Source organism: Oryctolagus cuniculus, chromosome 20 (genome assembly GCF_051225735.1).
Source record: "Oryctolagus cuniculus isolate XC-2025 breed Fujian yellow rabbit chromosome 20, ASM5122573v1, whole genome shotgun sequence".
NCBI lineage: Eukaryota > Metazoa > Chordata > Mammalia > Lagomorpha > Leporidae > Oryctolagus > Oryctolagus cuniculus.
Genome location: NC_142886.1, coordinates 15,800,156 through 15,820,916, shown reverse-complemented (window position 1 = coordinate 15,820,916; position 20,761 = coordinate 15,800,156). Strand labels below are relative to the sequence as shown.

General features: G+C 39.4%; 1 protein-coding gene and 1 non-coding gene across 11 annotated transcripts in view; both read right to left on the bottom strand.

Annotated features, from left to right (window-relative positions):
* The window catches only part of FUT8 (fucosyltransferase 8), a 296,071-nt gene that overhangs the window by 246,370 nt on the left and 28,940 nt on the right, over positions 1-20,761 (bottom strand). The gene's annotated exons all lie outside the window — the stretch shown is intronic.
* Positions 15,894-16,000, bottom strand: LOC127484681 (U6 spliceosomal RNA). Its single transcript, XR_007911846.2, has one exon. It is a non-coding gene; the product is annotated as a U6 spliceosomal RNA (small nuclear RNA).

Sequence of the window (20,761 nt, the reverse complement as noted above, 5' to 3'; positions counted from 1 at the left end):
GGCTGGCGCTGTGGCACAGTGGGTAAAGCCCCCACCTGCAGTCCCAGCATCCCATATGGGCGCCGGTTCAAGTCCCGGCTGCTCCACTGCAGATCCAGCTCTCAGCTATGGCTTGGGAAAGCAGCAAAAGATGGTCCCTGGGCCCCTGCACTCGCATGGGAGACCCAGAAGAAGCTCCTGGCTCCTGACTTCAGATTGGCGCAGCTCCGGCCAGTGGATGAACCAGCGGATGGAAGACCCCTCTCTCTCTCTCTCTCTGCCTCTCCTTCTCTCTGTGTAACTCTAACTTTCAAATAAAATAAATAAATATTTTTAAAAAATTGATCACATAGCATAAACCTCAGTTAATTGAATAGAGTAGGAATCACAATGTAATACAAGTAAATACAAAAAAAAAAAAACTACAACACAAAAAGTTCCTCCTTTTGAAAAACAAGAATCTACTTTTAAACGAAATGGAACACACAGACCAAAACACACCAAAAATAAATAAATAAATTAATTAATTAATTCTGAATGAATCAGAGAGAAAAATATAAAAAATAAAACCAGGGACCGGCGCTGCGGCTCACTAGGCTAATCCTCCGCCTGCGGCGCCGGCACTCCAGGTTCTAGTCCCGGTTAGGGTGCCGGATTCTGTCTCAGTAGCTCCTCTTCCAGTCCAGCTCTCTGCTGTGGCCCGGGAGGGCAGTGGAGGATGGCCCAAGTCCTTGGGCCCTGCACCTGCATGGGAGACCAAGAGAAGCACCTGACTCCTGGCTTTGGATCAGCGCAGTGCGCCGGCCACAGCACACCAGCCACAGCGGCCATTCTGGGGGTGAACCAACGGAAAAAGGAAGACATTTCTCTCTGTCTCTCTCTCTCACTGTCCACTCTGCCTGTCAAAAAAAAAAAAAATTTTTAAACCAGGTATATCTTAGACAAAAACATGAATGAATTCAGTTATAACCTGGGAATGAGGAAAGTCTAGCAGTGACTCAAAATGAAAAGGTAAAGCAAAAGATAGCATTTTTAGATGGTAAATCCAAAAACAAATACAATTTTTGGGAAGTCTTCAACATTTTAAAAAAGGGGCTGGCGCTGTGGCACAGCGGGTTAAAAGCCCTGGCCTGAAGTGCCGGCATCCCATATGGGTGCCAGTTCTAATCCTGACTGTTCCTCTTCCAATCCAGCTCTCTGCTATGGCCAGGAAAGCAGCAGAAGATGGCCCAAGTCCTTGGGCCCCTGCACCCACATGGGAGACCTGGAGGAAGCTCCTGGCTTCTATCTTTGGATCAGCGCAGCTCTAGCCGTTGCAGCCATCTGGAGAGTGAACCAGAGGAGGGAAGACCTCTCTCTCTCTCTACCTCTCTTTGTAACTCTTTCAAATAAATAAAATAAATCTAAAAAAAAAAAAGATTTAAAAGAATACACAATCGAGGGCAAAAAACAACCTGTGATAAAATATATGCCTACTATGCACTACTGCATGATTGAATTGCAGTCTATCCAAATATAAATACATTATAAGGATAATACACCAGACTTTGAAGATGTACTTCAAAATTTTTTTCCTACTTAAAAAAAACTCACTAATAATTTTATACCAATTACATGCTAATGATAATATTCATGTTGACTATTAGAAATGTTTTAACTGTTGAAATCTTTACGTAGTATAGAGCTGATCTTCTGTATATAAAGATAATTGAAAATGAATCTTAATGAAGGATGGGATGGGATGGGAGAGGGAGTAGGAGGTGGGAAAGTTTGGTTGGTATTGGGGAGGAAGAACCGCTATAATCCAAAATTTGTACCTATGAAATTTGTATTTATTAAATAAAAGTTTTCTATAAAAAATAGAAATGATGCTTTAAGTTATGTTTGGCTACATAATTATTAATTAGTTCATTAAAATTTTAAAATTTTTGAAGTGTGATTTAAAATTTCTAGTAGTCCTATTTGGCTCCCATTGCATTTCTACAGAACAGAACTAATTGAGACTGGGACCCAACAAGCTCCTAACCCTGACATCATCCTAATGATACATTTTCCACAAATACAATATAACATATACAGAATGGTATTCCTTTAGACATTGTTTGGAATAAAAAGTATAGAAATGCCCTCGCAAGATCTTGCTAAATAAACTCTTCTACATAAAGACAATGGATATTACAGAGTTATAAAAATGAAGATTTCTATGCACCCAAATGGAGTATTCTCCAATATATACTGTTATATAAATAAAAACAAGCTACAGAACAGGATAAATATATGGTATGCCAGTTTTTAAGAAAAAAATCAAAAAAGGATATATAGACTTTTTTAAAGGAAATCCTGAAAATGAATAAAAAGTTACTGTAAGAGGCACAGGAAGGAAAGGAAAAGGGAAAGAAGAGATATACAAAAGCACGCCTTCAGAAGGGGTACCCTGGCCAAATCTGAATATCAAAAGTTATCATAAATGAATCATTAAATAAATAAAAATCAGTGAAACTACACATAAAAATTAAATTAAAAGCTAGGATGAGGAGTTCCAGGTCTAATACAGTACAATAAGCTTGTACCTGATCAATCTTTCTTCATAAAACAATCATAAAACTCAACAAAATACAAACAATTACCTGAAGACACGGAAACACGAACCAAAGCAGGCAGATTCTGAAGAACAATACACACTTGGGGCAACAGGATGAAATGGGCAATTTTCTAAACATACTGCAGACAGTGTGAGGGTAGGACACAAGCAGTGGCATCACAAAGTAAACAAAACTTCCAACAGAAAGCCACAGTTTTTGTTTTCCAGAGAACCAGAGAAAATACTCAAGGCAACTACCACACCTGGAAAGTAAGGGGAAAATACCAGAAAAGGTCAGATCGAAAAGTCATAAATCTGTGTAACTCTCCAAACCTGTGGCAAACCAACTAACCAATGAACTGCACATATGCAGACAGACTCCAGCTGATGATAAAAAAAGAACTGGATTAACAGATGAACTATCTCCTAATTCAGAGTCTGCAATATGGATACAACCAAATTAGTTGCCTGCTAACAAAAAGATAGCAGCCCTTTCTGAACATACATATAAAACAGAATAGTTGGAATCCACTACATTTATAACGTAAGAAATACATCTAAAGTTACTTGACATAACAAAAACAAGAAAACGAAAGAAAATATTGATAAGGATCTTTAAGAACTATTAAAATTATGATCAATGAATAAAAAATATGCTTACAGAGAAACAGAAAGCATAAAAGGGCCAAATGAAAATTCTAGAACAGGAAAAGAGTATTTGGCAATTGTTCTAATTAACTAGTCGTCACTTGGATGAACCTGAGGATAGATCATTTAGAAACTTTCCATTCAGAAGAACAGAGCAAACAATGTCAGGCTTCAAGAGCCTTGTGGAACCAAAACAAAAGGTCAAACATATTGTGTCCCAGGATGACAAGATAAAGTGAAGAGATAAAAAAAATTTTTTTGAAGAAATAATGACCACAAATCTCATAAACCCAATAACTTATATATACAAAAAGCTCAGCCACCATACAATTAAAATAGTAAGGAACCCCACCTAGACTCATCACTCTCAGAAGAAAAAAAATCTAAAAGAAACCCAGTACCTTGACACAGAGACACATCACACACAAATAAAAACCACTGACTTCTCCTAAGAAAAAATGGAGGCCAAAGACAAAAAAGACTCTTAAAACGACCATCAAAGTCAAAGAGAAAATAAAGATATTTCAGATAAAGAAAACTAAAAGAATTTATAAGCAGCAGGACTTTACTACAAGAACTACTAACCAAAGTACTTCTGGGGCCAGAGCTGTGGCACAGTGGGCTAAGTTTCCACCTGCATCACCGGCATCCCATACGGGTGCTGGTTCGAGTCCCGACTGCTCCTCTTCCAATCCAGCTTTCTGCTATGGCCTGGGAAGGCAGTGGAAGATGCCCCAAGTGCTTGGGCCCCAGCACCCTTGTGTGAGATCTGGAAGAAGCTCCTGGCTCCTGGCTTCAGATCGGCGCAGCTCCAGCTGTTGTGGCCATTTGGGGAGTGAGCCAGTGGATGAAAGACTTTTCTCTCTGTTTCTCCTTCTCTCTGTCTGTAATTCTACCTCTCAAATAAATAAATAAAAATCTTTTTTAAAAAAAGTACTTCAGGCTAAAGGAAAATCATGCTATATTAAAATTTTAATCTTCATTAAGACAAGAAAAATATCAAAAACAAGCAAGTATCAAAAATAAATATCTGGATAAACAATTGTTCTTCTGGATTTCTTTAAAATATACGACAGCATGAAGTTGTCCTGTGGGATTTATAATGCACACTCACATAAAACATAGAACTTATGAAGAAAGGGGCCAAATAGGGAGTAAATGTGCTTCCATGGTTTACATTCCAGAATTTAATGAGAAATGTTACAGTACTAATTCTCAGTAGACTTAACAGTTAAGGATGTATATTATAGTCTTTAGAACCATTAAAAATGTCACAAAATATAATTAAACAGTGAGTAGACATATTAAAACAAAAATTTTTTAACATTTAAGTAAACCAAAGAAAGGTAGTACGTGAAAAAATGAAAGATACAAAATATAGAAGGAACAAACCAAAAAAGTAATAAAATGCAGGCCTAATTCCAATAATTACATTGTATGTTAATGGACTAAATCACTCCCCCAAAAAAAGCAAAAGTTCTCAGAAAAATAAAAATCCAAGATCAAACTACGTGCAGTCCATAAGAAATACTTTAAAAATAAACATATAGTCTATATATATAAATGAATTAAAAATACCATACAAATTGTAAGCACAGAAATCTGGAGTAGCTATATTAATATTACACTGAAAAAGGATTTCAAACCAAGAGTATTAAAGAATATTTCATAGTGATAAAAGGATCAGCTCATCAGGAAGAATTATAACCATAAATGAATATCCCACAGGTGAAGCTCATTCGGCGACAATAAATAGAGAAATACACATTTCCATGAGAAAAAATGGAGAATCTAATACTTCTTCACCAGTAATTGACAGAATGAGATTAAAATATCCATAAAGACCCAGAGCATACAAACTTCATTAGCCAACTTAACCTTATATTTACACAGGCTCCATTAAACAACTTCAGAATACATATTCTGTTCAAGTATTACGTTCAGCATAGCAGAACAAATGATGGGTCATAAAATGAGCCCCAGTAAATTTTGAAAGATTAAAATCATACAGAGGGACCACTGTTATGGCACTGAGTGCTAAGCCACAGTTGTGATGCAGGCACCTCATATAGGAGTGTCAGTTTGAGTCCCAGCTACACCACTTCCAATCCAGCTTCCTGATAATGTGCCTGGGGAAGCCAGCAGAAGATATTGCAAGTACCTGGCCCCTGCCATTCATGTGGGAGACCAGGATGAAGTTCCTGGCAACTGGCTTTGGCCCAGCCCTGGCTATCCCAGCCATTTGGGGAGTGAAAGAGCAGATGGAAGATCTGTCTGTCTCTCCAACGCTGCCTTTCAAATAAATAAATAAATCTTTTATTAAAGAATGAAGACACTACAAAAGGGGTGAAATAAAACCAGAATATGTAGGGGAAAAAAGAAATAATAAAAGTAGAATCAATAAAATAAGAAAAAAAATTTTTAAGCAACAGAGAAAGTAAACAAAATCATGTTAGTTCTTCAAAAAAAATGATCAGCAAGTGGTAAACTCCTAGCTAGACTATCAACAAAAAGATGGTGACCACAAATTACTAATGTCAAGGATGAAAGATCCTAAAGACATTGCAGTGTTAAAAAGAAAATATTATGAAAAAATTTATGTGAACAAGAGTTGCTAATTTGGATGAAATGGTTTAGTTCCTTGGAAAATGCAAACACTAAAATTGACACAAGCCAAAATAAAAAATCTGCATAGCCCTCTTTCTACTAAAGAATAGAATTATAAATATTATCAATTATAAATATTATAATAATATTTCTATTTCTATTTCTATTTCTATTATGCTATCAAAAACCTTTTCATAAAGAAATCTCCAGGCCAGAGGGAATCTTGTAAATTTATAGGAATCATACATAAATTTATTTCCCTTATGGAAGGGGACCAGCACTGTGTCACAGCAGGTTAAAGCCCCAGCCTACAGTGCCCGCATCCCATATGAGCACCAGTTCAAGTCCCAGCTGCTGTACTTCCAATCCAGCTTCCTGCTAATGCATCTGGGAAAGCAGAGGAGGATGGTCCAAGTCCTTGGGCCCCTGCACCGACGCAGGAGACACAGAAGAAGCTCCTGGCTTCTGATTGGCTCATCTCTGGACATTGCAACCATTTGAGGAGTGAACCAGCAAATGGAAGACCTCTCCTATGTGTCTCTACATCTCTCAGTAACTCTGTCTTTCAAATAAATAAAATAAATCTTTAGAAAAAAAAAAAAAAAACAGGAAGGGGGGGGGCACTTCTTTAATTGTATTATGAGGCCAGCAAAATTCTAATCCCAAAATCTGATTTTAAAATATGTTTTTCATTCATAAAGGCATTCCTGAAAAAGAAAAATTACTGTAATGAACTGAACTGCTCCCCCAACCCCAAATTCATGTTAAAGCCCTGACCTCTACATTACTGTATTTGGAGATAATAAAGACTTTAAACATACCATTAAAGTTAAATATCATGATGGAGGGATCCCACAGGACTGGTGTTATAAAAAAAAGCAAAGACACTAAAGATCTCCCACCACCCTACCAGGCACTCAACAGATAAAGACCATATGGGGACACAGAAGACACTGAGGGCCAATAACAGGTCTCCCAGAAACCAACCTTACTGATACCTGGACCTTAGACTTTCAAACATCCAGAACCATGGGAAAATAAATTTCCATTGTTTGAGCCAGGCAAGATTATGACAATTACTGGTCAATAACTTTCATGAACAAATACACTTTAACAAAACACCAGTAAATAAAATCAAGCATATACAAAAAGTACAATACATTATGACCAAGTACAGTTTATCCGAAGAATAAAAGTTTAGTTTCACAACCTTTAAAAATGAACCAATGTATTAATCATACAAGCAGAGAAAAGGAGAAGAATCCTATGATCAACTGAATAAACCTATAAAAAGCATGATAAAATCCAATTTCATGATTAAAAACTCTCAGCAAATTAGAAACAGAAGATTCCTTCATTCTATTAACAGATAATTAGGAAAACTTAAATCCCATAGATAGTGAAAAAGTATTGAACGATTTGCCCCTAAAATAAAGTAGCAAGAAAAGGATGATTCTCTACAACTTCTGTTAAATATTGCAAAAGGGCAAGGCATCATAGCACACCACTTAGGACACCTACATCGTATATCAGAATGCCTTGGTTTGAGTCCTGGCTGTTTCTGATTCTAGCTTCTTGCTAATATGTACCCTTGGGAGGCAGCAGGTGATGGCATAGGTACTTAGGTCCCTGACACCCATGTGGGTGACTCAAATTGAGTTCCAGGTCCCTGGCTTCTGTCTGACGTAGCCCTAATTGTGTGGTCATTTAGGGAGTGAACCAACATATGGAAAATAACATCCTTCTCTTTCCGTCCTTCAAATGCATACAAAGAAATAAATATTACTCTACAAAATCTTTAAAACAAACATCAGAATAAATGACCTAGCAAGGCAACAGGATACAAGATTAATACAGAGAAGTCATTAGTATTTTTTCTCTGTATAGCTATAAATACACATGTGTACATGTTTGCTTATTTTTTTAAAAATATTTATTTATTTATTTATTTGAAAGGCAGACTTACAGAGAGGCAGAAGCAGTGAGAGACAGACAGGTCTTCCATCCTCTGGTTCATTCCCCAGATGGCCACAATGGCCAGAGCTTGGCCAATCCCAAGCCAGGAGCCAGGAGCTTCTACCAGGTCTCCTATGAGGGTGCAGGGGCCCAAGGACTTGGGCCATCTTCTACTGCTTTCCCGGGCCATAGCAGAGAACTGGATGGGAAGCAGAGCAGCCAGGACTCAAACCAGCGTCGATATGGGATGATGGCACTTTAGGCGGCAGTTTTACTAGGTAAGCTATACCACCAGACCCTTATTTCTTAACTATTAAAGGGTAAAAGCCTTAGAAGCAGTGACAACCCGGTAACAATGAGCAAAAATAGCACTCAGACCTTTATATCTAAATGCAACTGCTCTTCCAAAAGTTCATGGAAAATGCACAGCTTTCATAACTGCACAGATTTTTTAAAAACTGCACCAAAATAAACATCTTTAAATTCCGTATTTACGTGAACTTTTTGAAGTATCTGCTTGCCATTCTTCACTAAAAAAACTGTGACTTCTTGGGAAAATAGCTGATTCCACTCAGAGACACCAACAGGACAAAACAGATACAGATTATCTTGTACCAGAATCTAAGGAAAATGCTCAAAGAACAATGGAAAGGAGTGGGTGTTTGACACAATGAATAGGATTGGCCCAGGCTGAGTTCAAGGCTGCTGGCTTTGGCCTGACCAAGCCCTGGCAGTTGTGAGCATTTAGAGAGTAAACTTAACCTATGGACCAGGTGCGGGTATTTGTATGTGTATGTGTATGTGTAGAGCTTTCAAATGAAAATAAAGAACTAAAATATTTTGTAAAGAAACAATAATGAAAATATGTCTCAAGAAAAGTCAGTCTGAACAGCCAAATGTGGGATAATCTGAGGATCAAAATTAATAGTAGTAACAATAGCACTGAGTAAAGTAAGAACCCATGGGGAGCATGGATCAATAAATTAAAGGAGAACTTCGGGGCCAGTGCTGTGGTGCAGCAGGTAAAAGCCTTGGCCTGAAGCACTGGCATCCCATATGGGCGCCAGTTCTAGTCCCGGCAGCTCCTCTTTCAATCCAGCTCTCTGCTATGGCCTGGGAAAGCAGTAGAAGATGGCCCAGGTTCTTGGGCCACTGCACCCATGTGGGAGACCCGGAAGAAGCTCCTGGCTCCCGGGTTCGGATGGGCGCAGCTCTGGCCATTGCAGCCATCTGGGGAGTGAACCATCGGATGGAAACCTCTCTCTCTCTCTGCCTCTCCTCTCTCTGTGTAACACTAACTTTCAAAGAAATAAATAAATCTTTGAAAAAAAAAAGTGTTCTCTTTTACTGTATTATTTGGTCAGCTGGAGAAATTTAAAGAAGGCAGACTAAATGAGTAATTTTTAACAAATATATAGATAAAATGAATAAAGTCTATATATTAATGCCTTGTTATTTTAAGAGACAAACATTTCATAATATAGCACTGAAGTTTTTAAAGGATCAAGTCTGTAATTTTTAAAGATTTAAAATTTATTTATTTGAAAGATGGAGTTAGAAAGAAGGAAAGACTGGGAGACAAAGAGCTTCCATCCACTAGTTCACTCCCCAAATGGCCACACAGCCAGGGCTGGACCAGGCAAAAGCCAGGAGCTTCATCCAGGTCTCCCATTTGGGTGGCCGAGGCCAAAGCACTTAGGCCATCCTCCACTGCTTTTTTTTCAACCAGGGTATGAACAGGTGTCCACATGGGATGCTGGCAATGCAGAAAGCAACTTAACCCACTACACCGCAACACTGGCTCTAAGTCTATAACTTTAATAAAGTCTATCAATTAATTCCTTTGGCTACTTCTAGAGACTGTCAAACATTTCCTAATACTAAAGTTTTGGAGTATTCACGTTTGTAACTTTTCAAATAGTTCAGAAAAATAATATGTATATAAGTATACATAGAATTCAAAATGTTTGTGAACAAAAGAAATCTTATCTTTTAAACCCATTTTCCATTAGCTTTTTATGAGAAAAACAGTTTTAATGTGGTAAAACTAAATTTGAGAAACCAGATGAAAGAGAATTCTTGGCCAGCGCCGCAGCTCAAATGGCTAATCCTCTGCCTGCGGCGCCGGCACACCAGGTTCTAGTCCCGGTCGGGGCGCCAGATTCTGACCTGGTTGCTCCTCTTCCAGTCCAGCTCTCTGCTGTGGCCCGGGAGTGCAGCGAAGGATGGCCCAAGTGCTTGGGCCCTGCACCCCATGGGAGACCAGGAGAAGTACCTGGCTCCTACCATCGGATCAGCGCAGTGCGCCAGCCACAGCGGCCGTTGGAGGGCGAACCAACAGTAAAGGAAGACCTTTTTCTGTCTCTCTCTCTCACTATCCAGTCTGCCTGTCAAAAAAAAAAAGGAGAGAGAGAGAGAGAATTCTCTGTACAATTTATTCAAGTCTTAAATTATTTTAGAAAAATAAACTTTAAAAAAACTTTAAGGGTCAACAGAGTCAACACAACAGGTGGTGTTGTGGTACAATGGGTTAAGCCACCAGCAGTCACACTGGCATCCCATATGATCGCCAGTTCAAGTTCAAGCTGCTCTAATTCCATTCCAGCTTCCTGTTAGTGTGCCTGTGAAGCCAGCAGGAGATGGCTCAAATGCTTATGCCCCTGCCAGCCATGGGAGAAACCAAGATGGCTTCAGCCTCACTCAGCCCCAGCCATTTAGGGAGGGAACCAGCAAATGGAAGATCTCTTTCTGTAACTCTGACTTTCAAATATATAAATAAGTAAATAAAATAAATCCTTTTATTTTAAAAAAAAATCAATAGAGTAATATTTCGAAATTGGGACAGGTCCAGGTAGACAGAGAAGATTCTGCTGGACTCTAGGCTCCAAAATTGTACAGCATACAAAAGTAGGGCCTAGAACCACATCCATCAATGTCTGCTTTTTATCTTTACTCATCATTCCCAGACCCAGTCAGTGATGCCACAGGATTCATACTCAATAAACATGAACCCATATGTAGATAAAAACCAGCTATGATAATCCGCAAAAGAAAACAAACTATTCAGAAATAAATCCTAAAGATAAACTTATTGCTTTAAAACACCTTGTCTCTAACACATTTCTAAAGCATAAAAATCTGATTTCTACTAAAATCTTAAACAGAACCCCAACACAGAAAAACAAAAGTTGAGTGACTGCTCTAATTTTAATAAGGATGAGACAAGAGTTTGGAACCCCTTGTCTTCCTTCAGCATCAAAACTCCAACACCAAAAACCTGCTGCTTGTGCCAATGTCTTGAAGTGCTTCCCTTACATTTTCCTCTAATAGTTTCCCTATAAATACATGTGGATACTTGATCCATTTTGAATGAATTTTTGTAGAGGATAAGAGTATGGGGAGGCAGAGGCTTCAATCTTTTAAATAAGGACATACAGTTTTCCCAGCACCGTTAAGAACAGAGTATCTTCTCCAGGGTATGTTTTTAGCTACTTTTCTACAGTGAGTTGGCTGGAGATGTACAGAATCATTTCTCAGGTTCCTATTATGTTCCACTGGCCTGTGTTTCTGTCTTTATTCCAATACCTTGCTGTTTTGGTTACAACAGCTCTACAGTATGTCATGAAATCTGCTACTGTGATACCCCCATCTTTGTTTCTTTGGTAAAGATTGCTTTGGCTATTCAGGGCCTTTGATGTTTCCATATGAATCTTTTATAGAAATAATTCTACACACATCTTAATGACTTATTTATATTGAAAGGCAAAGCAATACAGCCGGCGCCGCGGCTCACTAGGCTAATCCTGCGCCTCGTGGCGCCGGCATACCGGGTTCTAGTCCCGGTCAGGGCGCCGGGTTCTTTCCCGGTTGCCCCTCTTCCAGGCCAGCTCTCTGCTGTGGCCCGGGAGTGCAGCGGAGGATGGCCCAAGTGCTTGGGCCCTGCACCCCATGGGAGACCAGGAGAAGTACCTGGCTCCTGCCATCGGATCAGCACGGTGCGCCAGCCGCAGCGCGCCGGCTGCGACGGCCATTGGAGGGTGAACCAACGGCAAAGGAAGACCTTTCTCTCGGTCTCTCTCTCTCACTGTCCACTCTGCCTGTCAAAAAAATAAATAAATAAATAAATAAAAAGGCAAAGCAATAGAGAAAAATAGGGAGAGACACAAAAGATTTTCCATCTTTTGATCTGCTCCCCAATGGCCCCAATAGTCACATCTGAGCTAAGCCAAACCCAGGAGCCAGGAACTCCTTGCTAGTCTCCTATGTGGGTGGCACGAGCCCAAGCACTTGGACCATCTTCTGTTGCTTTACCAGGCTCATCAGTAGGGAGCTGGATTGGAAGCACAGTAGCCAGGAATTCAATCAAGACACTGAAACGGGATGCCAGCATTCCAAGTGGCAGCTTAACCTGGGTCCTCCATGTGAATTTTAACACTGCTTTTTCTATGAAGAATGTCATTGGTATTTTGATGGGGGTTGTGGGGATTGTGTTCGATCTGTAAATTGCTTTGGGTAACAGGGGACATTTTCAGAAAACTAATTCTTCCATTTCATGAATATGGGAGGTCTTTCCATTTTTTGTGTGTCTTGTTCAATTTCTTTCACAAGTCTTTTGTAATTTTCATTTTTTATAATTACATATTTTGTCATTTTCATTGCAATTTTTGTGTTCCTTGTTAATTTATTCAAAAGTATTTTATATTCTTATAACTAATGTGAAAGGGATTGCTCTTACAATTTCTTTCTTGGTAAATTTGTTATTGATTTCTGCGTGTTAATTTTGTATCCTGTAACTTTACTAACTCATTTATCAGTTCTAACAGACTCTTGGTGGAGTCTTTCAGTTTATATAGAGCTGGGATAATCTGAATTCTTCCTTTCCCATCCATACACCTTTCAGTTTCTCTCTTGCCTAATTACTCTTGCTAAAACTTCCAGCACTATATTGAATAAAAGTGCTAATAAGACTGGACATCCTGTCTAGTTCCAGATCATAGGAGAAATGCTTTCAGCTTTTCACCATTCAACATGAAGTTGGCTGTGGGTTTGTCTTTTATGTTGAGGTATGTTCCTTTTACATCTAATTTGTTCATGAATGGGTGTTGAATTCTATCAAATGCTTTTTCTGCACCTATTGAGATGATCATGATTTTTTCCATTCTATTAACATGATGTATTACAATTATTGATTTCCAAGGGTTGAACCATACTTGCATCCTTGGGATAAATCCCACTCTATCAGGGTAAATACTTTTGAGGTATTGCTGGATTTGATTTGTAAGTATTATCTTGAGAGTTTCGGTATCTATGTTCATCAGGGATTTTGGCCTATAGTTTTCTTATTTCGTTGTGTCTTTATCTAGTTTTAGAATCATGGTAATACTGGCTTCACAGAATGATTTTGTAAGGGTTCCTTTCCTTCCATTTTTTAGAATAGTTTGAGAAGAATTAATGTTAATTCTTCCTCCAAAGTTTGGTAGGAAGGGCCAGCTTGTGGCACAGCAAGTTAAACCACTGTTTGTGATGCCATAATCCTACATGGCAGTGCCAGTTCAAATCCTGGCTACTCCACTTCTGATCCAGCTTCCTGTGAATGTACCCAGGAAAGTAACAGAAGATGGCCCATGTGCTCCGGCCACTGCCCCTACATGAGAGACCAAGGTGGAGTTCCTGGCTCATAGCTTCAGTCTGGCCTATACCTGGCTGTTGGGGCCATTTGGGAACCAGCAGATAGAAGACTAGCAAATGGAAGATATTCATAGTGTCTCTCTCTCTCTCTCTCTCTCTCTCTCTCATGCTCTATCTTCCATAAATGTAAAAAAATATATATTTATATTTAAAAAAAAGTTTATAGAAAGTAGCAGTGAAGCCATTTGGTCCTGACTTTTCTTTGTTGGGAGACTTTTGATTACTGATTTAAGTTCATTACTTGTTATTGGTTAGCTTTCAAAAGTCTTCATGGTCTATTTTTGGCAAGTTATATCTATCAATCCAGAAATCTATCCATTTCTTTAGTTTTTCCAACATGTTGGCAAACAGGTGTTATAATAGTCCTAATAATCTTTCTATTTCTGTTGTGTCAGCTGTACTATCTCCTTTTTCATCTCCAATTTTATTGAATTGGGTAAGACCCTAAAATCACAAGCAACTAAAGCAAAAACAGCCAACTGGGATTTTACTAAACTAAGGAGCTTCTGTCAAGCAAACAATCCACAGAGTAAGGTGACAACCAACAGAATAAGAGAAAATACTGGCAAACTATTCATCTGACAGAGGATTAATATCCAGAATAGTTAAAGAAATCAAGGCCGGCGCCGTCCTCTGCCTGCGGCACTGGCATCCCATATGGACACCAGGTTCTAGTCCCAGTGGCTCCTCTTCCAGTCCAGCTCTCTGCTGTGGCCCGGGAAGGCAGTGGAGGATGGCCCAGGTGCTTGGGTTCCTGCACCTGCATGGGAGACCAGGAGGAAGCACCTGGCTCCTGGCTTCAGATCGGCGCAGCGCACTGGCTGCAGCATGCCAGCCATAGCCGCGATTTGGGGGGTGAACCAACGGAAAAGGAAGAACTTTCTCTCTGTCTCTCTCTAACTCTGCCTGACAAAAAAAAAAAAAAAAAAAAGCAACAGAGGGACTAGTAGGCTTCAAAAACAAAGAAGATAAGGAAATGGAAAGGCTCACTGCTTCAAATAGTAGTTTAAGCTATGCCTAAGTGTTGAAATATTGTATTGTACCCCTTTAAAAATTACACCTGAATCCAAAATTTTAAATATTTTAAATTCAAAACCTATTGTTCAACATTTGAGAGCCTTGGGAGCACAATTTAAAGATTAAAAAATCTATATATTAAAGCCTTTGTACCAGCTACCACTGATTTAAAAAAAATCTCTTCCTAAAATCCATACTCTTTGTTTTTTCTAAACTTTCAAATGATCTGCGGTGGGAGTTGTGGCACACTGGACTAAACAGCTACTTGGGGTGCCCACATCCCTACTGGAGCACCGGTTAGAATCCTAGCACCTCCACTTCTGATGCAATTTCCTACCAATGCATTCTGGGAGGTAGCAGATGAAAGCCTGAAGGCCTGCACCCATACCACACATATGGGAGACCCAAATGGAGTTCTGGGCTCCTGGCTTCAGCCTGGCCTACCCCTGGCTGTTGTAGGCATGAGAGTGAAGCAGTGGATGAAAGATCTCTCTCCCTCACTCACCCTGTTCCACAAGTATATCAAAATAAATAAACTTCAAAACTAAACTTCCAAAAATAATCACTTAACCCAAAGCAGAATTATTTTCTTTTGGCTTTTCTAAGCCTTATGAATATTAAGTAACTAATATTTAAGATTGATTCTTCAGAAGAACTTTCTATTATCTGGATTCCTTAAAAAGGCAAATTAACTTCAAGCTATGAAATTTAACTCTAGACAAGCTGAACAGTACAACTCAGGTTTTTAAAAAACATTGGTGAATAAATATCCTCCAATAACTGAAAGGCATATCTACAAACTATCCTACTGGGCATAAAGTATGGTCCATGGATTCCACTGGTATCCCCAAAATCCTTTCAGGGACCCACAAAACCACAACTATTTATATAATAATACTGAGAAGGTAATTGCCATTTTCACAAAGTTGACACTTGCAGGGCCAGCACTGTGGTACAGCAGGTTAAGTGGCAGTCTATGACACTGATGCCAGCACCCCATAGGACCACCAGTCGAGTCCCAGCTGCTCTGATTCCAACCCAACTTCTTGCTACAGCACTGGGGAAAGCAGCAGCAGTCGACCCAAGCACTTGGGCCCTTGCCACCCATATGGGAGAACTGGACAGTCTGGGCTCTGGGCTCCTGGCTTCAGCCTGGCCTACCCCTGGCAGTTGTCACCACTGAGGGGAGTGAACCAGCAGATGAAATGTTCTCTCTCTCTCTTTGTCTCTCTCTCTCTCTCTCTCCCCTTCCCTCCCTCCCTCCCTCTTCCTCTTCCTCTCTCTCTTCCTCTCTCCCTTTCTGTAGCTCTTTCAAATAAATAAATAAATCAAAAAAAAAAAAAAAAGCTAACACTTGCATGGACAGAAGTTTGAGAACCACTGCTCTTAGAGCAACAAACTGATTTAAAAAAAAACTATATATATGGAATGCCTCTCAAATTTGTGTGTCATCTTTGCGCAGGGGCCATGCTAATCTTCTCCATATCGTTCCAATTTTAGTATATGTGCTGCCGAAGTGAGCACAACAAACTGATTTTTCAGAAAACTTCCCTGAGAATCTATAGAATAAGAAAAATGAAATTAAAAAAAAATTTTCTGTCACTGTTATCAATATAGCTTCTATTCAATTCAGTATCAGTAAAAGAAAAAAATTGTTAAACTGCAACTAAATACTGCTAATTATCTTTAAACATTATTTTCCCAAAATAATAGTCTTTTTCCAATATTAACAGGAAGAAATCCTAGAACTATTAAATATTTTCTCATTGTAAATTTCTCTATTCCTGATACATCATTAATGTTGAATGTTCAATGGGTTTAGATGGAATAGAACACATTGAAGTAAATAAAACTGTCAACTCTCCCTGCTTATACTGGCATTCAGTACACAAGTATTACTAATTAGTACTGCTCAGAATAAGAATAATTCTAGGGGCAGGTATTTCAGTGTAGTGGATTAAGCCACCACTTGGGATGCCTATATTCCAAATTAGAGTGCGGTTCAAGTCCCAGCTCCTCCACTTCCAATCTAGCTTCCTGCTAATGCATCCTGGGAGACAGCAGATAAAATGGCTCAAGCGCTCAGGCCCCTGTCACCCACATGGGAGATCTGGATAGAGTTCAGGGCTCCTGGCTTTGGCATGGCCCAGCCCTGGTTGTTGCAGGCATTTGGGAAATGAATCAGCAGAGGGAAGTGCCTCTCTCTCTCTCGCTCTCTCATTCTGGTGCTTTGCATTTCAAGTAAAATAAATATGAAATTTTTTTTAGAAAAAATTAATTCTAGGAGGCTGGTTTTGTGGCTTAGAGAGTAAAGCCACTGCCTGCAGTGCCGGCATCCCCTACTGGGGCCAGTTAAAGTCCCAGCTTCTCCACTTCCCATCTAGCTTCCTGCTATGGCCTGGGAAAGCAGCAGAAGGTGGTCTAAGTGCTTGGGCTCCTGCACTCATGTGGGAGACTGGGAAGAAGCTCCTGGCTCCTAGCTTCAGATTGGCCCAGCTCCAGCCATTGTGGCCATTTGGGGAGTGAACTAGTGAATGGTTCACTTATTTATAGACTTTGGAATACACTTCACACCAGTAGATATTGCTGATGTGTAGAGGAAGTCACTTCATTTTTGCCAAAAGATTCCAGGGGCTATGTTAGACAACCCTTGGTAGTAACACTAGAAGGCAACAATTCAGCATTTACTGCACGCCAGGCATTGTGATACTAGCTTTTCCCTTACACTGAGTTAAATTTAACTCTCACACAAACCTCTAAGCTCATCCTTATCTTATAGAAAAGGAAACTGAAACAATATGATTTGCCCAGTGGCACAAAGTTAAAGGCAAAAACAGGACAAACTTTCTCACAAACCATTTTTAATGTTCAAAGCCAGGAGCTTTTTTTCATTCCTTCTGTGTAATTGTACTTAGACTTAATAAACAGAAACTAAACTGTAAAAAAAAAAATCAGAAAACCGGTTAAACTATATTTAAATCACCAACTGGCTCAATTCCCAAATGGCCTCGACAGCCAGGTCTGGGCGACCCCAAAGCCAGGAGCCAAGAACTCCATGTTGGTCTCCCATTTGGGTGGTAGAGGCCCAGGTATTTGGATCATCTCCTACTGCCTTTCCAGGTTCATTAGCAGAAAGCTGGAACCGAAGAGAAGAAACCAGGACTCAAACCTGCACTCTGATCTGCGATGCCAATGTAGCAAACAGCAGCTTAACACGCTGCACTGCAGCCTCTGACTTAAATTGTTAACACACGCATCTAATACCTCTACATTTATTTAAGACAGGATATCTACACTACCAGTTAATTAACATTTGTTAGCTACCCTTCTATTGCATGGCATTCACAATTTGTGTGTGTGTGTGTATTTCATATTTTGTTTTAGATTGATGTTAAATAAAATATTAGACAATAAATAAAAATAAACTCAGTAACAATAACTATGTTCAGCCATGTAAATGTACCAGTAACTATGTAGATTGACTTAAATTACTTAAATCTAGTAATCCTAAAAGCTAATTACTAATTCATTTTATAAATAAATAGAGATCTGTGACATAATTTCTTTTTTCAAAGTCATACAACTAATATATGACACAATGAGGTCTGCTACCAAAGACCACAATCTTATTCATCTCATTATATTTACCTAGGAGCCAAGCATTGTTGGGGGGTGGGAGGGAGGGCAGGGTATGTAAGGGGAGGCTGGGGAAGGGTCTTAATCTAAAGATAGTCATATCCTACCATTTATTCAGGAAATATTTGACAAGTATGTTTAAGACACTGTTTTAAGCCAAATCAAAGTTGTTTTACAGGTGGCTCTATCAGAAGTTCTCAACTAGTATTTTTTTTAAGATTTTATTTATTTATTTGAGAGGTAGAGTTACAGACAGTGAGAGGGAGAGACAGAAAGGTCTTCCATCCTCTGGTTCACTCCCCAGTTGGCTCCAACAGCTGGAGCTGCGTCGATCTGAAGCCAGGAGCCAGGTACTTCTTCCTGGTCTCCTAGGCAGGTACAGGGGCCCAAGCACTTGGGCCATCTTCTGCTTTCCCAGGCCATAGCAGAGAGCTGAATTGGAAGAGGGGCAGCCAGGTCTCAAACCGGTGCCCATATGGAATGCCGTTGCCACAGGTGGAGGATTAACCTACTGTGCCATGGAGCCAGCCTCATAATTAGTATTTGTTATATAATAATTTCCATTTTTGGAGAATTTTGGAGAAATGGCTATTTCCACAGATAATGAATAAAATAACAATTTACAAAATTAGCCTGGAATAACTTCTAATACCAATAACAAGGAAGCTATATCAAAGACTAGTAAGGTCAACTTAATAGAACTAAGAACTCTCTTAAGTGGGTCCCACTGGTCAAAAATGGACAATTTGAACTTCATTAAGCATATTAACTGTGAGATATTAAAAGCCAAACATGCCTAAATTTAAATCCGTAAGTTCATAATGATCCTTAAATTTAAAAAAAAAAAAAGCTTTAGAGTTTTAGAGAGAACAAACTGAAAACTGGTAAATAAAAGTAATCAAGCACTTCCTTGTGAACTGTTCTATTTAATAACCAAATAGTAGATGGGAGAGCTTTCTAAGGAAGCATACTAAGTAACATATAAAAAAGAAACCATTTAGAATATCACCAATTTGCAACCTCTAATGAATTAATGAATGTAAGCATCAAGTATCAGTGGTTGTTAATATCACCAGAAGAGTCATCCAGAAAATTAAGTGCCTCTTGCTAAAAACAACACCTCCTTATGATCTTGCCAAAGGAATCACATCTGATTCTCATCCAGCTTCTGGATCTATGGCATTCAGAGAACAGAGGAAAATGCCAAGCAACACCATTAGTATGCAATCAGCAGAATTCAATCTATAAGAAACTCTATCATGTCAAACGGCCCAGAGTTTCGTGGCTAAACTGCAAGGAAATGAGAGCAGCAATCTGTAAATCATAAGGTTCAAAGACATCAAATTTTTAAAAATTAGGTAAGATTAAATTACATTGTCTAAGGATAAGCACTTAGATAATAAACTAGATTATCATAAGAACAAAAATAATGGGGGCCAACTGCGGTGCAGCAGGTTAAAGCCACTACTTGGAACACCCACATTCCAGTATGGGAATGCCCACATTCCACATGGGAATGCCAGTTCAGAGTCCTGGCTACTCAACTTCCAATCTAGCTTTCTGAATCAAAAATCAATCTCTCTCTCTCTCTCTCTTCCTCTCTCCCTCCCTTTCTCCCCCCTCCCTCCTTCCTTCTCTCCTTTCCTTCTTCCCTTGCTCACTCTGCCATTCAAGAAGATGAAAAATAAACTTTTTAAAATTAAAATAATGGTTACTATTGGAGAGGAATGCATTTTTAATTGAGATATGGTACACGGAGTTTCTGGGGTAGCTGCAGAAATTCTTAACCTTTCTGGTGGTTACAACTGTTAAATAAATGTTTAATACATTTGTTTTGTGTTTATTTTATATTCGTGTGTTATTTTATAACAAATAAAGCTAAAAAAAAAAAAAGAACGAGGGGGCCCAGCACTGTGGTGTAGCAGGTTAAGCCACTGTCTGTAGCGCCAGCATCCCATATGGGCACCAGTTCAAGTTCCAGCTGCTCCACTTCTGATCCAGCTCTCTGTTAATGAGCCTGGGGAAGCAGCAGAAGATGGCCCAAGTGCTTAGGCCCCTGTAGCCAAATCAGAGACCCAGAAGAAGCTCCTGCTCCGGGCTTTGGCCTGGCCCATCTCCGGCCATTGTAGCCATTGGGGAAGTGAACCAGTGGGTGGAAGATCTGTCTACCCCTCTCTCTCTGTAACTCTGACTTTCAAATAAATAAATCAGTTTAAGAAAAAAAAGAATAAGAACGCTGGAGTCTGACATACATAGGTCAAATTCCAGCTCTATTGTCCTTGTGTGAGCCAAGCAAGTCCTCTCTATATGCTTATTTCCTCATCAGTAAAATACAGAAAACAATATGCCATATTATGAGCATAGTATAGCTAAAGTGTTTAACAAAATAACCACTGAACATTTTTAATAAAAATGATGATTATTGCTTATTCAAAAATATGAAGTTTGGAGCCAGCATTGTGGTGCAGAGGGTTAAGCTGCCACTTGGAACACCAGCATCCTATATGGGCACCAGTTCAAGTTCCAGCTGCTCCACTTCTGATCCAACTCCCTGCTAATGCACTTGAGAAAGTAGTGGAATATGGCCCAATTGCTTGGGCCCATGTGGGAGACTTGGAAGAAGCTCCAGGCTCATGACCTCAGCTTGAC